Source organism: Papaver somniferum, chromosome 2, assembly GCF_003573695.1.
Source record: "Papaver somniferum cultivar HN1 chromosome 2, ASM357369v1, whole genome shotgun sequence".
In the NCBI taxonomy this organism is placed as follows: Eukaryota; Viridiplantae; Streptophyta; class Magnoliopsida; order Ranunculales; family Papaveraceae; genus Papaver; species Papaver somniferum.
Genome location: NC_039359.1, coordinates 67,941,185 through 67,961,143, shown reverse-complemented (window position 1 = coordinate 67,961,143; position 19,959 = coordinate 67,941,185). Strand labels below are relative to the sequence as shown.

Here is a 19,959-nt window from a genome sequence, read left to right as displayed (position 1 = left end):
CGAGGCGAGGGAAGCTTAGTGGAGCTTTGATACCCAAGGCCTCACCGCAGTACAAGGCGGCGCAGTCACGCATTCAACTCACAGAAACCGTCATGAACTTCGAAGTATGCTAAAAGAATAACCAATATCCTTCGAAAATTTTCCTAACAAGCTCGATACCCTATAGGTCTCTTTCTAATCAGATTTTAAAGCTTGGGTTCGCGTTAGGTTTTGTTCTCCTAAAGCGGGCAAGAAGGGAGCGGTGATGAAATCCGAACCCTTATCTTGTTTAGGCCAGGCCTTGCCCTTTACTAGGAAAATAAAGACAGTCCAAATTCGTCCTCAATCAATGATCACCTTAAGGAATACAGTAACTCGCTTACAGGAGATTCGCGAGTGTTTCGATTGGACTTACCTCCCGTACCAGACGGGGGATGAACCGTTGTCGTCGACTCGGGCCACGACTCCTATGCCGTGTGCGAACCCGAGGGGCCGAGGTGATATTGTAATCACCGTCCTTCCCTGCACACAGTTTGTATTTAACTACCCTTCCGTAGGGTTTTTAAAAAAAATAATAATAAAGTCCAAGAGTCCAGTCCAAAGTCCAAATAAAGTAAAGTGCAAAAGAAAAAGAAAAAATAACCTAAAAAAAAATAAAAATCTCTCTTTTTTTTCTCTCTTTTCTATATATAAAAAAAAAAAAATTCTCTTTCGCTCCTTTCGCTTTAAGCTTTTCCTTCCAAGGTCCTTAGTACTCCACTTCGAACCTGCAAATCAAAGACAAAAAGAAACGTAAAAAGGAAAAAAAATAATAAACCTAAAAAAAAAAAAATCTACCTAAGCACAGGTCCCCGGCGCGGCGCCAAAAATTTGATGTATTTTCAAAAGTTGTTGTAGATAGTGGTGAAAACTGGTTCTTTTCGAACTTGTGAAGGGAATAATTTTTTTTAGATTTAAATAATTTAGAAATGTAGAAAATTCAATTAACAAGTGATATAAATTTTATGGAGAAAATAGGGGTGATGATTCCACCATTCAACAATATTTATGTAGTTTTATTTATTTTTTATTATGCAAATTTAATAATTGTTTTGATTCTAACTATTGCCAAAAGCAGATTCTCAAAATATCAAAGATTAATCGCAAGCATAATACATCAAGAGTATAAAACTAAGCATGTATTATCAAGAGAAAATATATTTGATTAATAAAAATCATTTAAATCATTTATTTTCAATGCAATTAATCATATATAAATATTGCAAAAATTAATCAAATAAAAATTACCACATAAATATTGCGAGAAAGGCTTCCTCCGTCACCCCTGGGATTGGGTTTAGCTACTCATGATGAAAAACCTCTCAAAATATTTCATTGATGCTCAAAAGTTGATTACAATGAAGAGAAATGTCAAAAAAATCAATATTCGGCCGTACTTTGCAACACACAGGAAGCGTCAGGGAAGAACGATACAAATGAAGTGCTGTAAGCACTGTTTTTAAGTCGCGGGAAAGGAATTGGAAATTGTCGCAGTTAAGCCCTTTCAACGACTTTCCTGGAGCGTATTTTGTTCTTCGTCTTCAACTACACCAGCAGAACTCTTCTCTTCTCTGCGTGATTTTCTTTTGATTCTCTCGACTCCTAAACTTTTCCCAAAGACTCTCTCCAAACTTTCTAAACTCTTTAGCCTTGTATTTATAGTGTTTTAGAACAAAAATATCCGACCATAACACCGTATAATCTCCCATTAATCCCGTCATTGCTCGCTGCCCATATTTAACAATAATTTCCATTTTTGGCTTCTACACACGTTAGATTTGATCCTGCACGCTCTAGTTAGCCTTCTCCACGTCTCAGCACTCTTTCAATGCTAGTAGAACTCCTCCATGCACACAATAACTTCAATTTTGCTCGAGTTACAGTACACGTGCTCTGTTTTGGGTGTGTGATCATCACGCGTTTTCCAGCCAATTCCGATCGAACCCACTGCCCAAAATGTGTTCCTTAACCTATATCACATCTCTCTATCAAATTTCATCCATTGAATCGACCCGTAACCCCTTCATTTTTGTGATCAAACTTCTTCCAGTTGAGAATTTCATTTCCCGCCAAAAAACAGTTTTCAAACGAAGAAGAAGGGTGTCCCCCTATCCTGAACTGGGGTGCGAATAACAGGTGTCCACTGAGGTGCCCCTTAACCGATAGTGAGAGTCCGAATAACAATTGTCCTTCAAGGGTGCCCCGGGCAATTTTTCGAGACGAATTTTCCAAAAATGTTTATTTCCTAAAAATACATAAAAACACAATATTAGTACAAAAATAGAGTTCCAACAATACGGACATTGAGGACAAATTAGACACAAAAATGCGTCTATCATTTTGTTCCTTCTTTTGATAAATCAAGGTGAACAGGAACCAATTGATAATCCGTACTTATATACTCGAAGAACAGCCTAGTATTATCAATCACCTCACAATAGTCTTAATCGACGCAGCGAAAAAAGATATTGTGGAATCACAAACGATGAGACGAAGATGTTTGTGATTACTTTTTATCTTGCTTATCGGAGATAGAAATCTCAAGCCAATTATTATGATTGTACTCGTACGATAGAAACAACAAGATCAGATCACACAACTACAAGAAAAGTAGTATCGGCCTGGCTTCATAATCCCAATGAAGTCTTTAAGTCGTTAACCTGGTTAAGAAGAAGAAACCAAAGGTTAAAGGAGAATGGACTCTAGCTTAGCACAACTAGTATCACACAGAATGTGTGGGGATTATGTTTCCCAGTTGCTAGAGTTCTCCCTTATATAGTCTTTCAAATCAGGGTTTGCCATCAATGTTAGCTTGGTAACAAACAATTCAATATTCACCGTTAGATGAAAGCCTGATTTAGATTCAAGCTAATATTTATCAACCATTAGATCGAAAACATAGCTTGTTATACAGAAATGAAATGCACGTTCCTGGGCTTGTGTAACCGTACCCAAACTTGTACATTAGTTGGTTCAACAATAGTTAACCAAATGGTTAGCCATATGATCACTTTCATATCAACCATATTCTTCTTCACCATAACTAGTTCAAATGACTCAAGTGAACTAGTTAGAGAGTTGTTCAATTGCAAAGAAATCTTATGTACTAAACCAAATTTAGTGATTAGCAATGGTACCTAGCAGTTGCAAAGTGGGGTCGCAAAAATTCAGCTCTGATACGAAAGTCGATATTGCAATTTTTCCCAACGGTTACATTTCCGTTGAAAATTTCCAATCGCAACTGTTAGCACCTGTTGCAACGTCAAAATTTCGCAACAGTTTTTGGTTGTTGCGAAACTAGATGGTCGCAACAGTTTCCGGTAGTTGCAAAACTGGAATATCGTAACAGTTATTTGCAGTTGCGAAATTTTGTAACATCAAAAAATTGTGATTTTGACCAGTCAAAACCGGGTATTGACCGGTCAAAACTAGGTCAACATTAGAGTTCCTGCAACAAATTTAAATTTCATATTCGTTTCGAAATCAAATTAATCGAACAGAAGTATCAAAAACGTATTCACAATGATATACCATGATGCAGTCCATATACACCAAAAAAGTATGAAGCACATCACAAAAATCATATCATGTGGATATATTTATAAATATTTAGTATCACACTAAGGTTCTTACAAAATGATCTAAAGAAATAAGAACTCTCACATTCGTCAGCTGGAACCAGCTAACCAGGTGAACATTCTTTGCCGCATGAGGTATGCCGGGTGCTTGAAGTTTAAGTTGTCACCATGGGTTGTGAGGCATTTCAACTGGAGGAACCAGCAAGAGCAGTGTGTTAGATGTCGCACGCCCAATGAAACTGCTCAAAATCTACAACAAACAATGAACTATTTTACTATTAGTATTCAATATGACAAGCAATAATTGAGTAGGTGATAGTCTGTATCTTTGAATGTTTAAATACGGCAAGACAGTTGTTGGTTCGTTCGACGGGTACAATGAAGAATGGACTACATAGTAACAATCATTTTTTATGGTCCAGTTTTTTAACTCCCTTTTCTTTTTTTGTTTACTTTAATTCTACTATTCCACAAGAGTAGAAAATTTGTTGGATAGAGGGCAGAGTGGGTAATGGGTGTAACCAACTACTATTTTTGTTCAGCTAGACCATGCAAAGTCACTATAATTGTAATAATTCAGGTACAAAGGGAGATACAAATTCTACCTGGAAGTATCTGTGGGGGCCATGACAAGTGTAATTGCTTCGGGTAACATGATTTAATAAAAAAGCCACGTAAAATCCATGTAAAATTTTAAATGAACTATAAATAGTGAAGTAGGTATGGGCTGTATATTGAGGTCTACAGGCAAATAATAACTATTCCAAAATAGTGTATCATTACCTGGTACGAATAATGTGTATGAAGATCAACTGAAGACATAAATCAAGTCTGTGAAGAATGTGCCTGCAAAACAAACCAGGAAGTTAATGAGTGAAGTGACTGTATACTTTTGTGAATAGGACAATACATATCAAGGATTAAAGATGTGCATGATATCATACGATTGATGTCAAATTGAAGATTTGATAAACACATTATGCGCCTAAAGTGAGGCAAGGATTAGATAACAACAAGTCCTTGAATAAAAAATAGGATGACTACTTGAAAGGTGATTTTTCTTACTTGCATGAATCCACCCAAGGGGGAAAAGGAAGAGTTTGTCTTGAAACTCAAAAATTTCTTCTTCATTCATCGTCGAGCACTGGACAAACAACAAACATTTCATCACGAATGACGTTCACATTAAAATAAGAAGTGAATCCCATGCAGGTGCAGAAGATTTAGGAAGAACACAAACGACACAAATAAGTTTTCTTTTCATTCAGTGAGCTCTGTGGATAGTTTTCATCTTAATTATATGAAATTAGATTGTCATCCTAGACAAGGCAAATAACTTAGCTAGATCGGCGGGGATCATCTAATGGGAAGGAACGGTGAAGCTCGAGTAAGACACTATAAAAATACTGGCTAATTGGTGAAAGAGAACAAAGGAGCAAAACATTACTTACAGGGTCCGAAGTTGCCTCCTGCTTTGGAATCATCAGTGTTGTAATATGGAATACTCTGTTTTTCTGCAATTGGTTTCAAAAGTCAGAATAGATATAATATTCATAACAGTTTGCTGCAAACTTCAACATTCATAAGAACTTACCGGTACCAGCAAGAACCCCACATGTTTCTAAATATTTCTTTGTATTTGTTTGCGCCAACCTCAGGAAACCGTCCATCATGCTTACAGGCTGCAAAGTGAGCATTTATTTTTACTTTATAAGGATTAACTATGTACTTGGTCACACTCAACTACTTTCCATGGATCAGTATTGTACAAGAAAAGATATACTACAATACTTTTGAATACTTGGTCCCATATATCTTGCACTACCTTCTTTTTTCTTTTTGCCAGCAACCACAATGTTCTCACCATTGTCCATGTCCCAGGATTCTATCCCATGTCGTACATAACGTCAGCACACAGCTTGAATAAGCAAAACCAAAATAAATCCCCAAGTGTTAGAAAGTAGAAAAAGAAGTTGATTCCCACCAACCTTAACAAAAGATACAAGCCAACTTCAGTAAGAGATGATTGAACCAGGAGGATCAACAACGAGTTCTTGCCGAGACTATGGAGAGCCAAAAGTATATTTGGTTTTATAGCCACAGACTCACAAGTGCCACCTCACCATTTTTCATGTTTATTACAGAAAGCTGCTAAGATAGAGATGCAGCCGAAATCAAAGATCTCACTAACGCCTTACCAGTTAGATTCTAGTGTTCACGAAAGAGGAGGTAGCCCCGCTGTACGAAAACGTCTACAGGAAGAGCTTTCGAAAAGTAGGATAAAAGAAGGATTTTCCACAGCACCCTATGAACCACATGTTTGACATGTAGACATCAATATTCTACAAAGCACGATCTCGAAAAATATAATAAAATCGCTAAAACCAACAAGAAATTAGAAACTGATGCCATTACGTAATACTAGCTCTACAAGGGATCAATAGTGCTTAACTGATTTTTTCAGCATCAACATCCTACATTTTAGCTTCAGAAAGTTACAAATGCCAGAGCTAGGGTTATGTTTTTCACCATCCTTGACAACACTGGAAGGAGAGTAAGGATAATTTTAGTGCCTTACCTGACATAGTTAACCAGAGGGTTGTGGGTGCAACGGGAGCTATGGTGAGCCATCGTTTTACTGCACATTCACTTCAGATGTTAGCATCAGCCTCATTATCAGACCTTCTCAAGAAGAATATGCCAAAAGCATGGCATAATGAATATGAAAGAAGAACAAGATTCTAGAAATCTATGTCCTTGATAAAGAAGCATCCGAATAAAACTAGCGAAGTGTCAATGAAGCAGTGTAATCAATTTCTAGTAAACCAGTAATTGAAAATTAAATAAATAAAAAAAACAAAGAAGCAGAGGTAGTCCTACCCGCAAATGGACGGTGCAAGTAGAACATGCAACTTCTCTTATTCTCCTCCCAGATCCATCAGACGATGGTTTTGAACCTGTAGAAATTATACACCCCAAATATAAATTTAAGTATCGGGGTTTGATCCTTATAAGTAGCATATGTTTAATCCTTTTAAGCATAACCAGCGATGGTTTGACATCAACAACAGACACAAGCAGACGCCAGAATACATTATGGTAAAACTGGCATATCTACTTACTAGAAGATATAATCATTTGTACAGGAACTATTACATTGAGGAACTTTGCGAAGAGCCAAAGCAGCAGCCTGCAATTGCAATTATAAGTGAATAAAGTGTCCTTTTAGCAAACATATTTTATCCAGTTACCTTAAAGGTACAGTGAAAGAGGTTACCTTCACTACAAGATCATTAACTGAGATATGTTTCCCACCAGAATCTTCTTGGACGAAATTAAATTTGCTTCTCAATCTTTCAGAAAAATAACCATACCTAAGGAGGACCCACATCACAAGAACAGAAGAAACATAAAACTTTGCTTTTCACAACTGATACTCACTCCATTAGTTTGTCGACACAAGAATCAGCAGTCAAATAATAATGAGGAATAGTTTGTTTTGATTGTAGCAGATGTGAAGCTGTGATCTGCAAAAGTAGATATATCAGCTACAGCTCTGTCCCACTTAACATTAAGGCATACAAAAGAAAAACTTTACTTTTGTTATTTGAGTGTGTGGAAGTTCGGTGTAATCCAAATTAGATGCCTGTGTTGTGGCTTTATCCTTGGGGGCTGATGCCTTGCTAGCTACATCATTAGGTGAAATGTATTTATTGATACTCAAAAGGAACCCTACCAAGAAAATGACCAATACACAGGAAACAACATTGAAAAAACTATACCCAAGTAGTCATCAATATCATCCTTCACAATACTGCCATCAGGACCTGTGCCTTTAACGCTTAAAGTAGGCACCTACTGTGAAGTACATTCAAATAAATAGAAAGCGTCAATATTCCAACAAAAGTGGTTGCATAAGATAGCAAGGAAATATGCAAAATGTTCAAGACACGAGAAACCCATAATGAGTTTGTTTGATATTGAGTAATAAGAGTTTTGTTGTAACAATTGAAAAGAAAGACTAACGTTGTTCTCTTCAGTCTTCAGCCAGTTTTTTTGCAAGAGGGATAGCAAAACTGCGACCTTCTGATTGAGGAGGTTCAGCAGCCACTGAACTTGTTAGCTCAGGCGAGCTCACAGGCTCCGCCTCTTTTTTGGTGGAGAAGGTTCCGGTGAGCTTTTCGCCCCTCCACTGGATGATGTTGACGAAGCTTTGTAATCAGAAAATTTTACAATATCATCTTCTTCTTCTACTGTAATAGCGATTACCTATATAAAATAGAGAAAACAGCAGATTACATATATTAATATATAACAGGAGATCGTGTTTTGTACAACTAGAAATAGGACTAACATAAATTCCAGGTACATATATATCCTGAACAGCTACACTTACTCCTTAAAATGGACCAAAGAGGGAAAACCAGTGATGCTAGATCAAGAGCACATGTTAATAATGTTTTAGCCAAAGATACTATCTAACCCAAATATTTTGAAGCCTGCTTAAGTTTCTTGTTCCAATCAAGAAAAAGCACAGAATCTACGTTACTATCCTTTTCGACCAAAACTTTCTGAAACAAAAGAAAATAAGCTGAATAAGCAAATGAATACAAAACCAAGAATTTCCTACCAAAATTTTAATATCCTCGCATCAACAATTCTATAATCGAAAACATAATTCAGTTCTAGAAACTACTAACTACGAGAATCTAATTACTTTTAGAAACTAACCCAAATTTGGTCTAACCCCTCAAATGTCAATACTGTTTGTAGTGAAGGATCAATCAGTTTGCTGCTTGTTTATAATCTTACATAGCTCATTCCCTGCAATCATTTAGCCTGCAAGTTCTAAACAAACACAATAATCCTAATTACTCAAAAACTGAAAATACTCCTTAATCAACCAAAAACAGCAATCACCACTAATTGAAGAAAAATACCAATTAAACATTCAATACATTAAACGAAGATAAGTCTTGTAATTAAAGATGAAATACGAAGAAAAGGAAAAATACCCTGTAACAAGCAGAGTGATATCCAGCTCTTTACAGCAGATCTAGAACCCCATCTCTGCCTTTAACAAATCAAATTCAATTAGAACTTCAAAACCCTAATCTTATTCTGACCTATTTATTGAAATTTTATTTACACAATCAACATATATCAAATAAACAAACAAACCCCTTTGTATTGACCCCTAGTTCCAAGATGTTTTCTATCTTCTTCTTTTTGAACGACGACCATTAGGTTTTGGGTTTGGTGGATCTTCAAACATAAAGAGATTTCTAGGATTTTGAAAGAAAATAGGGAAAAGGATTTGGGGGTTTATGAAGTTGATGATAATGATGTTTCTGGTAGTAGTAAGGGGGAAGAGAACGAGAGAGAAGCGGGGATTTAGAGACGAGAACGAGAGAGGAAGGAAGAACAGAATGAAAGGTAGAGAGCAGAAGATGAGAGAAAAAAGGTGATCTCGATAATGATAAAGAGCGAGTCAGTTTTGAAGCTGACTACGAGTATCTGAATAGGATGAAACCGAGTCAGCTTGAAAGTGTGGGCAGACACACACGAGTCACACGCGTAAAACTGAATTCTGTTGCGAATCGCAACAGGGAAACAGTTGCGAGTTTCGTAATTGTTTAAACTGTTGCGAATTTCTTGCAACTGAAATTTGCAACAGCTTTCTAGCTGTTGCGAATCTGAGTTGCTAATCACTAAATTTGGTGTAGTGATATAGCCACGGTTTGCAATTTCATTCCTTAGTTTATAAAGATAAGTTCACTAAACATCGTTTTTAGACATAACCTACTCAAGTTCGCGGACTGGGTTCGCGGACTTAAGTTCCCGGATGGAGTTCACAAACTCCAGCAGAAATTCTTGGGTTTGAGAACTTCGCCAGTTCGCGGACTTAGCTCGCGCACTTCTCCGGTTCACTTGATCAACAAAGTTCGCAAACTTCGTTTCAAGCAATAAGGACTTATACATATATGTGTTTCTACAACAATGCTTATATCCTCCAAATGGTTATATAATCTAAACTTTCATTTCAATCATTGAAACATTCTCAGGGAACGTTATATAGTTGTTATTCACAAACCATTTTTCGTCAGACCAATTTTCAAAGTGATTGAAACATAACATGACTTTCGTCACTAGGTAAAGATAAACTTGGCTAAAGCGAAAACTTTACCAACACATATTTCGAGAAATAGATAGGTGAGGTAAACTCTGCTCGATATACCAAATGTGTATAACCTAAGTCTATATAGAAAAACGACTTTTGTCTCAAGATAGGATATAAATAGACTTTTGAGTGATAGATAAGCTCAAGTCTCCACATACCTTTTAGTCGATGAAGATCCACCAGTTCCTTGAGTAGTCCTTCGTCTTGTATGATGATTTCCATGGAGTTCTATAGCTCAACTACACTTTCTATCCTAGTCTGAGACCTTAGCTATAGTAGACTAGAAATCAAGACGTATAGTTTTGATCACTAACATTGATAAACATGCTTGAGATAGCAACGCATGAGAGTTCGACCGAGCAATGCTCTAACAATCTCCCCCTATGTCAATTTTAGTGACAAAACTATCGATACATATGGAATACAAAAAATATATAAATAAACTTTTGTAGCTCCTATTCCACATGCATAATCTTCAACATTACTTGAAATCTTCGTCACTCCCAAGTACTCCAATGATCCCAAAGGTTGTAACTTTAGCATCATCCTTGTTGAAAATTCGTAGCTATAACAACGAGAAAACAAGAGTTCTCAATCATTGTTATACAGTGTCATAGTATCATTACACAGCGTCAAAGTTCAATTGCATCACAACTTTAACAACAATACTATGATGATATGTCACTCCCCCTTAGTCAATACTCCATCTCTCATGGAAACCACTCCCCCTTACATAATGATCCGAAAACCATATGTATTTGTAGTGTGAACTACATATTAATTCTCCCCCATTTTGTCAATAAAATTGGCAAAGGTACAAGAACGGAATCTTAATGAAATTTCCGAAAGAGACATTTCATGACCAAAAGCATATATCATCTTATTTAGATGCAATCATAAATCCGAAGATAAATGCATTCATCAAGGAGTCTATAAAGATACAAGATAACTCCTACAATATTCCACATCCGCACTCCCCACAAAGATTTGGCAATTAAGCACAAGTTCAATTAATAAGTCACCCCCATAATATGTCATTCCCGAAAGAACAACAAGAGCGACCTTAATTTCAAAAAGAAAAGAAGGATTTCTTTGGACATAACAAAGTACATACAAGTATGAATTTGAATCCAAAAAACTCAATTAAATTAATCATAAGAGAACCCATGATTAACTTAATCGGAAATGCTTAACACAAGTAAACTTATGGAGACTTAAAAACACTCAATTAGATTAATCACAAGAAAACCCATAATTAATGTAATCTAAATACACAATCAAACTAATCACAAAAGTAATCAATTTAATTGGTCATGCTCGACACAAAGTATCTCATGGAACAACAACTATGCCAAAACAATGACTCAGTCGATAGAGCTCAACATAAGACACCTTATGGAACAACACAGTATGTACACAAATTGTGGATCGGAGATCGACCTAATACCGTGGAATAATCAAGGACTCATTCTATTTTCCATCACCATTTGCAAAATGACATCTAATAGACATAATCCTTGAACACAAAAGATTTTAACCTATCTTCCATCAAAAATTTACATAATAGGCTTAAATTTTGTATTTGTCAAAAGTCAATTCATTCTTTCATCAACACATACATATCAACTCACGAACGACTTTACTTTTGACAAAGTATGGGACAATCAAGTTCACGGTCGTAAACACACATATCCCATAACAATATTGCAATTTATAAAACTATAAAGATTAATATTGCAAAAATCATCTGCCAAACAAATTTAGAATTTGAACCAATAAATATAAAAACATGAAGATGAAAAACGTTGGACATAGCTATGTGTAATCACAATAATGGCTATTCCAAACTCTAGTTATTCTTCTAAGAAAAACAAGAAAAAATAGAATATTTACTAGGTAATAAGACTTTTAAAGGATTCTATATCGTCCCCGAACTCCTTGCCGTCAACCGCCATTGGAACATAAGGTTCATTAAGATATAAGTTTATGTCAATAAACCTTCTTGGCTGATGTTTTCGAACCAGGGCCTTCTGAATCTCATGAGTCTTATATACAAAAGCCTTTATTTGTTGAATCTCTTTTCGCATCTCCTTCAACCCATCAAGAACATCAGAAAACTTCTGAGAGTTTGAAGGAACGACTCTTGGCTTCCTCACATTCCTTCTTTTCCTTTTCAATATTGGAGATAATGGAGATTTTTCTTTTTCCTTCGTGATTGATGGCTTAACAATCATACTAACATCTTTTCCATCAGAAGACATCATGCTTGGAGTATCCATAAACATATGGGTTTGTAAGAGGAAATCACAATTTGCTCAACAAGTAGTCTTGAGATAAAAAGAGGTTTCAAAGAAGGAAAAAAGAATGTAGGGTTTTGAAACCTTTAAACAGGTTCGTACACGACCAACTCTCAACCTATGAAGAGTAGAATTGTCGATAGTACCCTTCTTTTGTTTGAAAGACAAAAAGAAAGAAAATCTAAGAAAAGAAGAAAAAAAAAACTTTTCCTAAAGCCTGAGAGGTACAAAATCATTGTCTCTTTTGATCAGGCACATGAGACACGATTTCAAAACACAACACAATCAAGTTGCATTGTGGTGAACAACAATTTGTCCACCATTTTTCTCTTGAGAGGAATCTACAGACCTCTGTCTATCGAAACGACTCGACCATACTTTCTTTTATAATGGTCTTGGTTTATCCTTGGAAACTAACTTCTTAGACGAAGATAAAATCCTACATACCTCAGTGGTCTTCTGAGCAAGTTTAAACTTTTTCTTCTAAATGATTTTCTCTTCGTTGAAGTTTGTTGACGTGCCTTCGTTGGTGTTTGTACTTGTAACACCTTGATAGTTCATGACCCTTTAAAGAACAATAAGAACACGTCAAGTTAGGATAAAAATCAGGCTTTTGAGATGTGCAAGCATCTAGGCACATGGTGGAACCTGAAACATTACAAATAGAGTTTCCAAAGGATGAGTCAACTTTATCTTCCAGAATAGTTGGTTTATCTTCTGAAAGAATATCAAGATTGATGTATGTATTGCTACAGTAATTAAAATCAATATTTTCACCAAGAAATGCAACACTTGATTTCTCGTCTTCATTAGAATCATAGATGTCAGACATTTCATCAAGAATTGCAGTAAGACCTTTGTTCCCAGTGTATTTTCTACGATTTGGGCATTCGTTTGCAAAATGACCAAATCCCTTACACTTAAAGCATTGAGGCATATTCTCGTCATTAGTTTCATCAGTATCCCTATTTTTAGGAGGAACACGATTATGAGGTTTGACTGATGCCTTAGGCTTATCTCTGGAGAACCGTTTACTTCTCTTCAGCAGAAGATTCCTAAACTGTATTGTGATCATCGATACTGATTTGTCAAGATCCTCATATGATGAATCTGTCTCAGAATGATCATCTTCAAAGATATATACTTTTACTTTTATCAAGTAATTTAGTGTCCTTTAGTGCTTTGAACGCAACATCCTTAGATTTGGATGAATGTTCGTGATCAAAGATCTTAAGCTTCCCAACCAGTGTATTTCTGGAAAGATTATCAAGGTTATTTGACTCAACGATGGTATGCTTCTTAGAATCGTATCTAGATGGCAGCGATCTGAGAATTTTCATCACAATGTCTTTTTCGGGAATAGTCTTACCCAATACAAAAGATGCATTAACAATTTCAGACACTTTGTGATTAAACTCACCAAATATTTCTTCATCTGCCATACGAAGGTTTTCCCAATCGGAATTAAGGTTTTGAAGTCTAGCTTCCTTTTCACTGGTATTTCCTTCAAATACGGTTTCTAAGATATCCCAAGCTTCTTTAGACTTAGTGCAATTTGACACATGGTGTTGAAGATTTGGGGTAATGGCATGTATAATGGCATTCAAACCGTTGGAGTTTTTCTTTGCATCATTTATCTCGGCAAGGGTGTATTCACCAATGTTCTTGGGAACGTTTACATCTCCAACTGTCACAACGAGAGCATTATAGCCATTAACTACATATGCCCATGATTGAAAATCACGTGCTTGAAGAAAAGCTCGCATAGAAATTTTCCACCATAAGTAATTAGAGCCATCGAAGACTGGTGGTACGTTTATTGAGATAACACCTCTGTCCATAGAGTCAGATCGCTACAAACACAGACTTGTAAGGTCTTAAACGTGTTTTCCTGCTCTGATACCAATTGAAAAAGCGGGGGTCTAACAACCACACCCAATATTTATCTTAGCAATCTGTATGGACAAAGTCCAATATACTTTCTAGAGAATCAACTAGACAGTCAGACTCAATCTAGATAAAAAGTATATCAAAGAGTTTTTATCTCTATCTCTCGATTTAAATCTTACTCAAGCAAACTGCGAGTCTCAATTTAAATACAAGAAAGATAAACTTGGATGGTACCAATGACCAATATCCAAGTTTCAGTCAATTTATCAACAACCAAAATGTCGGATATTCTAATTGATTGAAGAACGCACAAACTGTATAATTTCATTGTTATAAACAAATATAACGCGGAAAAGAAATAACACAGACACCATAAATTTTTTTAATGAGGAAACCGCAAATGTAGAAACCCCCCGGGACCTAGTCCAGATTGAACACACACTGTATTAAGCCGTTATAGACACTAGCCTACTCCAAACTAACTTCGGTCTGGACTGTAGTTGAACCCCAACCAATCTAACAGTGATCCAAGGTACAGTTATGCTCATACAGCTCTGATCCCAGCAGGATGCTACATACTTGATTCCCTTAGCTGATCTCACCTACAACTAAGAGTTGTTACGACCCAAAGTCGAAGACTTTAATAAACAAATCTGTATCACACAAAAAAGTCTAGGATAATAGATAAATTCGTCTCCCACGAATATACCTATGAGTTTTGTTCCGTCTTTTGATAAATCAAGGTGAACAGGAACCAATTGATAATCTGGACTTATATTCCCGAAGAACAACCTAGTATTATCAATCACCTCACAATAGTATTAATCGACGTAGCGAAAAAAGATATTATGGAATCACAAACGATGAGATGAAGATGTTTGTGATTACTTTTTATCTTGCCTATCGGAGATAGAAATCTCAAGCCAATTATTACAATTGTAGTCGTACGATAGAAACAACAAGATCACATCATACAACTACAAGAAAAGTAGTATCGGTCTGGCTTCACAATCCCAATGAAGTCTTTAAGTCGTTAACCTGGTTAAGAAGAAGAAACCAAAGGTTAAAGGAGAATCTACTCTAGATTAGCACAACTAGTATCACACAAAATGTGTGGGGATTAGGTTTCCCAGTTGCTAGAGTTCTCCTTTATATAGTCTTTCAAATCAGGGTTTGCAATCAATGTTAGCTAGGTAACAAAGAATTCAATATTTACCGTTATATGAAAGCCTGATTTAGATTCAAGCTAATATTTATCAACCGTTAAATCAAAAACATAGCTTGTTATACAGAAATGAAATGCACGTTCCTGGGCTTGTGTAACCGTACCCAAACTTGTATATTAGTTGGTTCAACAATAGTTAACCAAATGGTTAGCCATATGATCACTTTCATATCAACCATATTCTTCTTCACCATAACTAGTTCAAATGACTCAAGTGAACTAGTTAGAGAGTTGTTCAATTGCAAGGAAATCTTATGTACTACACAAGATACAATTGAAGAAAAACGATTTGATTCACATGAATCGGTTCATGAACTCTATAGCCACGGTTTGCAATTGCATTCCATAGTTTATAAAGATCGGTTCAATAAACATCGATTTTAGACATAACCTACTCAAGTTCGCGGATTGTTAGACACATTTTTGTGTCTGAGTTGTCCTCAATTTCCTATATTGTTGGTACTCGATTTTGTACTTATTATGGTGTTTTTTGTATTTGTAGGTATTTTTGGGAAATAAACATTTTTGGAATATTCGGCTCGAAAAGTTGCTCGGGCCACCCCGGAGGACATTTGCTATACGGACCCCAGATTTGTCTAAGGAGCACCCATGGCTGTCTACAACCCAAATTCATTCTTAGCACCCATGTTTATTCGCACCCCAGAACTGGGTATGGGCACTTCATCTTCACCTTCGTTTGAAACAAATTTTGGCGGGAAAATGGAGCACTAACTGGCAGAGTTTAGATTCACGAATTGGACGTGATTTCATGAGACTCAATGGCTGATTTTTTTTGCGTAGGCTTGATTCAGCTAAACAGGGATGGTAAATCTTGCGGAATCAAGAAAACAGGCATGTAACGTATCTTTTGGAGTAAACAGAGCACGAGATATTCTCAAGATTCTGTTGAACGAGTTTGTGAAGATTACGTGTTTGGAGTGTGTAGATATTCCCATTTCACGAGCTTAACTCAATTATAGGCGAGCTTATGGCATGTTTGGAGTGTGCAGATGGCAGGAAGACGCGTGATGGAGGTGAAAATGGAAAGATATTCCCGTAACTGCATGGAGAATAATTCTCTTCACTGTCGACTTACCATAGATCTTTTGGAGTTATGAGGGGTAATCCTTGGTCCTGTAGAGTATATATAGGGTTCTAGAGAGTTTGGGATAGGGGAGAACGCTACAGATATGTAAATAATCGAGTTGCAGGAAACTTCCATTTCTTCTGCTGAAGCTGAAGAACACGAAGAACATTGACCCACAGAGGCAGTCGTTTTTCTACAGTGACAACGACAGTTAGGTTCTATAGTTCCCTGTAACAATTCGGTTTGTAACACTTATAACTGTTACAAACCCGGTTTTAATTGATTTCTCTACCATTTCATAATTTGTACACCACCTTTGAGCAATAAAAATGAATTTTGAGCGTGTTTCCATGATGAAGAGCTAAACCCAATCCTTGGGGCGATGGAGGAAGCTGTTGTTTCGGTAAAAGTGATATATCTTTATTTTAAATTAATTATAGCAATTCTATTTTGATTTTTGCATTGAACTAAAAATGAATTATATGATTTTGATTAGTTAGGTGTATTTTCTCTTGATAGAATATGCTTGCTTTAGAGTTTTGATATTCTATCCTTGGATTAAAATCTATTCTTTTAAAAATCTACATGTCTAGGCAATACTAATACTATTAGAACCAATTTGAATGTTGAGTTGCGAAATTATTGTTTTATTAAATCACTAATATCGACCAATGGTGGAATCCTAGTCCCAGTCTCTCCACAATATTCGTATCAACTTTTTATTTAAGTTTATTATTACCATTTATAAAATTTAAGTCTAAAAAATCTGCTTTCACAAGTCTTGAACGAACCATCTTACTACAACATCATTGAAAATAACCATCAATTTTTGGCACCGCCGACGCGGACTTGTCTTTAGGCTAGAGTTTTTAGATTTTTTTTTTAGGTTTTTATTTGTTTTTCATTTTTATTTTGTTTGTTCTTCTTTACGTTTTTATCTTTTCCTTACAGATTTTGGAGCGAAAGAAAAATTTGCCAAAGTTTTTGGTGAATACTTAAAGATTTGGAGTAAAAGCAAAGAGAAAGGAGCGAAAGAAAAGAAGAATAAAAATTAATTAAAAAAAAGAGAGAGAGAGACAATTTTTTTAGAATTTTTTTTTTAGATTATCTTTTTCTTTTGCACTTTATCTTTGGACTTTGGACTGTGGACTTTGGGACTTTTTTTTTTTTAAAAACCCTACGGAAGGGTGGTTTAAATATAAACTGTTTGTAGAGAAGGACGGCGATTACGTTATCGCGTCGGCCCCTCAGGTTCGTACATAACATAGGAGTCGTGGCCTGAGTCGACTTCGGCGGTTCATCCCCCGTCTGGTACAGGAGGTAAGTTTGTCGAAACACTCACGAATCCCCTGTCAGCGAGTTACTGTATTCCTTCGTTTGCATATATGATGAGGATTTGAAAACGGCTGCTTTAATTTCCTAGTAAAGGGAAAGGACTGGACTTAGAAGATAAGGGTTCGGATTTCATCACCGTTCCCTTCTTTCCCGCCTTAGGAAAACGAAACCAAACGCGAACCTAAACCTAAAATTTGACTAGAACGAGACCTATAGGGTAACGAGCTTAATGGGAAAGTCATTTGAAAAATATTGGTTACTCTTTTAAGCATGCTTCAAAGTTCATGATGGTTTCTGTGAGTCGAATACGCCGCCTTGTAACGCCAGTGAGGCCTTGGGTATCAAAGCTCCACTGAGCTTCCCTCGTCTCGATTCAACTTACTTAAACTCGGATTGATTCCAGAGGGGTTTGCTTAAATTGTAACGAATTCCCTTTCGAAAGATTAGAAGCTGGTCTAGAAACAATCTAAGTGGATCCATCATGCTTTTTGTTTGCTAGAAATCAGTAGGTTTGCTGTGGTGGAGTCATCCTTGTTTGTGTTTGCATAGAACTTCCCTTCCTTTTAGGATTTCTTTCTTTTTCTTTTGTTTTTCTAGTGTATGCCCAAGGTTATTAAAGAGCGGGCTTGGAAAAGAAACACTCTAGGTCGTTTGATTAGTGATAAACCTAGTAGTTCTTCTTGTGAAGGCAGGGAGCTCGAATACTCTTCTTTTGAGAGCCCTGTCTTTGGAAATTTCAGCTTTGAAAACTTGACAATTAGTGAAGAAAGTACTCCTAGTCCTTTGGTAGTGCCAAAAATGGCAACTTTGAAAGATTTATTAAACCCAACTAGGACCTCTCGTCCGTCTTGTATCAAGTTAGCTGAAACCGAGGCATATTATGAACTCAAACGTGGGACTTTACAAATGCTCCCAATCTTTTTAGGAAAAGAGAATGCGAACCCTTATTTTCATGTTAGGGAATTTGAGGAAGTTTGTAGTACTCTGAAAATTAAAAACCTTAGTGATGATGCGTTGAAACTTAGGTTATTCCCCTTTTCCTTAAAAGATAAAGCCAAATCTTGGCTGTATAGTTTGGCTTCTGAGTCAATTGAAACCTATGACCAACTTACATCTGCCTTTATACATAAGTTTTTCCCAAGGCACAAAACATCGTCTATTAGGACACAAATCTATACTTTTGCTCAACAAGAGAGAGAATATTTATATATGTATTTAGAAAGGTTCAATGACTTAATATATCAATGTCCTCATCATGGTTTAGAGATGGTTAAGTTAGTTCAGATCCTCTACGAGGATTTAGATTATTCAACAAAAACCATGGTTGAGTCTTTATGCACAGGTGGGTTTGAGAATAAAACTGTTGATGAGGCGATGACATTTTTGAATGAAATCTCTGATAAGACCCAACAATGGGAAAATATTAGGGAACCCCAGAAAACAATTCTTCTAAGTAGAGGAAAGGTCAATAGGGTAGAAGGATCTTATGAGTCAGATGCTAAAATAGCAGCCATAGCCAAAAGGTTAGAAGCCTTAGAATTAGGTCATTCTAGTGGTAATAGTGGTAGAATAGAGCCTTTTTGGGAAGGCCATACTGTTTAGGAGCAAACCAATGCTCTTTATAACAACACTAGATTCGATAACCGTCAGAAGTTTGACCCATATTCAGAAACCTATAACCCTGGCTGGAGAAACCATCCCAACCTTTCTTGGTCTAAGGGCCAGAATCAAGGTTAGTCTAGTAACTCTCAGGTTCCCCCAGATTTTAGCTATACTAAGAATCCTTCAGCTCCGGCACAACTTCAGATCCCTTCGGATAAGAAAATCATGAGTTTAGAAGAGTCTCTTGCCTTGTTAACTCGCAACACTTTAGAATTTCAGCAATCGGTTGCACAAGGATTAGATGAATATAAAAAGATGGTACAAGCTAACTCTCAGGCTATTTCCGAGTTGAAAACCCAGGTTAGTCAGATAAATGAGACATTGAGAGAAAAAGGAAAGTTTCCTAGTCAACCACAACCCGACCCTAGGGGAGTCCATCAAATATCTTTAGCTGGTGAGAAATCATCAAACCATGTGAACTCGATAACAACCCTTAAGAGTGGTAAAACGGTAGACAATAAGGTAGCCATGCCTAGTGGACATATTGTAGTTCCACCTTCTACTTCCCAGGAGGAGCCCATAGACGAGGAAACTGAAACAGTCTCTAAGGATTCCCAAGAAATTCCTGATAGGTTTACCTTTGTGCCTAGAGCCCCATATCCACATTTTTTAGCCCCAACAAAGAAGGAGTCGACTTTCAACGAGATAATGGAAACATTTAAGCTAGTGAACATCAAAATTCCATT

At 36.4% G+C, this 19,959-nt stretch overlaps 1 long non-coding RNA gene across 5 annotated transcripts; it reads right to left on the bottom strand.

The window, feature by feature from the left end:
• Positions 1–3,601: 3,601 nt before the first annotated feature.
• Positions 3,602–9,025, bottom strand: LOC113347929. 5 transcript variants are annotated; one of them, XR_003359336.1, is made up of 18 exons: positions 8,612–9,025; positions 8,328–8,444; positions 7,993–8,167; positions 7,623–7,865; positions 7,379–7,454; positions 7,195–7,283; positions 7,038–7,123; positions 6,874–6,949; positions 6,753–6,786; positions 6,477–6,553; positions 6,175–6,234; positions 5,795–5,901; positions 5,422–5,514; positions 5,191–5,278; positions 5,048–5,110; positions 4,662–4,740; positions 4,380–4,442; positions 3,602–3,846 (listed from the first exon to the last, which is right to left on the bottom strand). It is a non-coding gene; the product is annotated as an uncharacterized LOC113347929 (long non-coding RNA). The 5 variants fall into 5 exon arrangements; XR_003359334.1 differs by having other exon boundaries at positions 6,874–7,123; positions 8,612–8,670; positions 8,778–9,025; XR_003359333.1 differs by having other exon boundaries at positions 6,719–6,786; positions 6,874–7,123.
• Between the last annotated feature and the right edge of the window lie 10,934 nt (positions 9,026–19,959).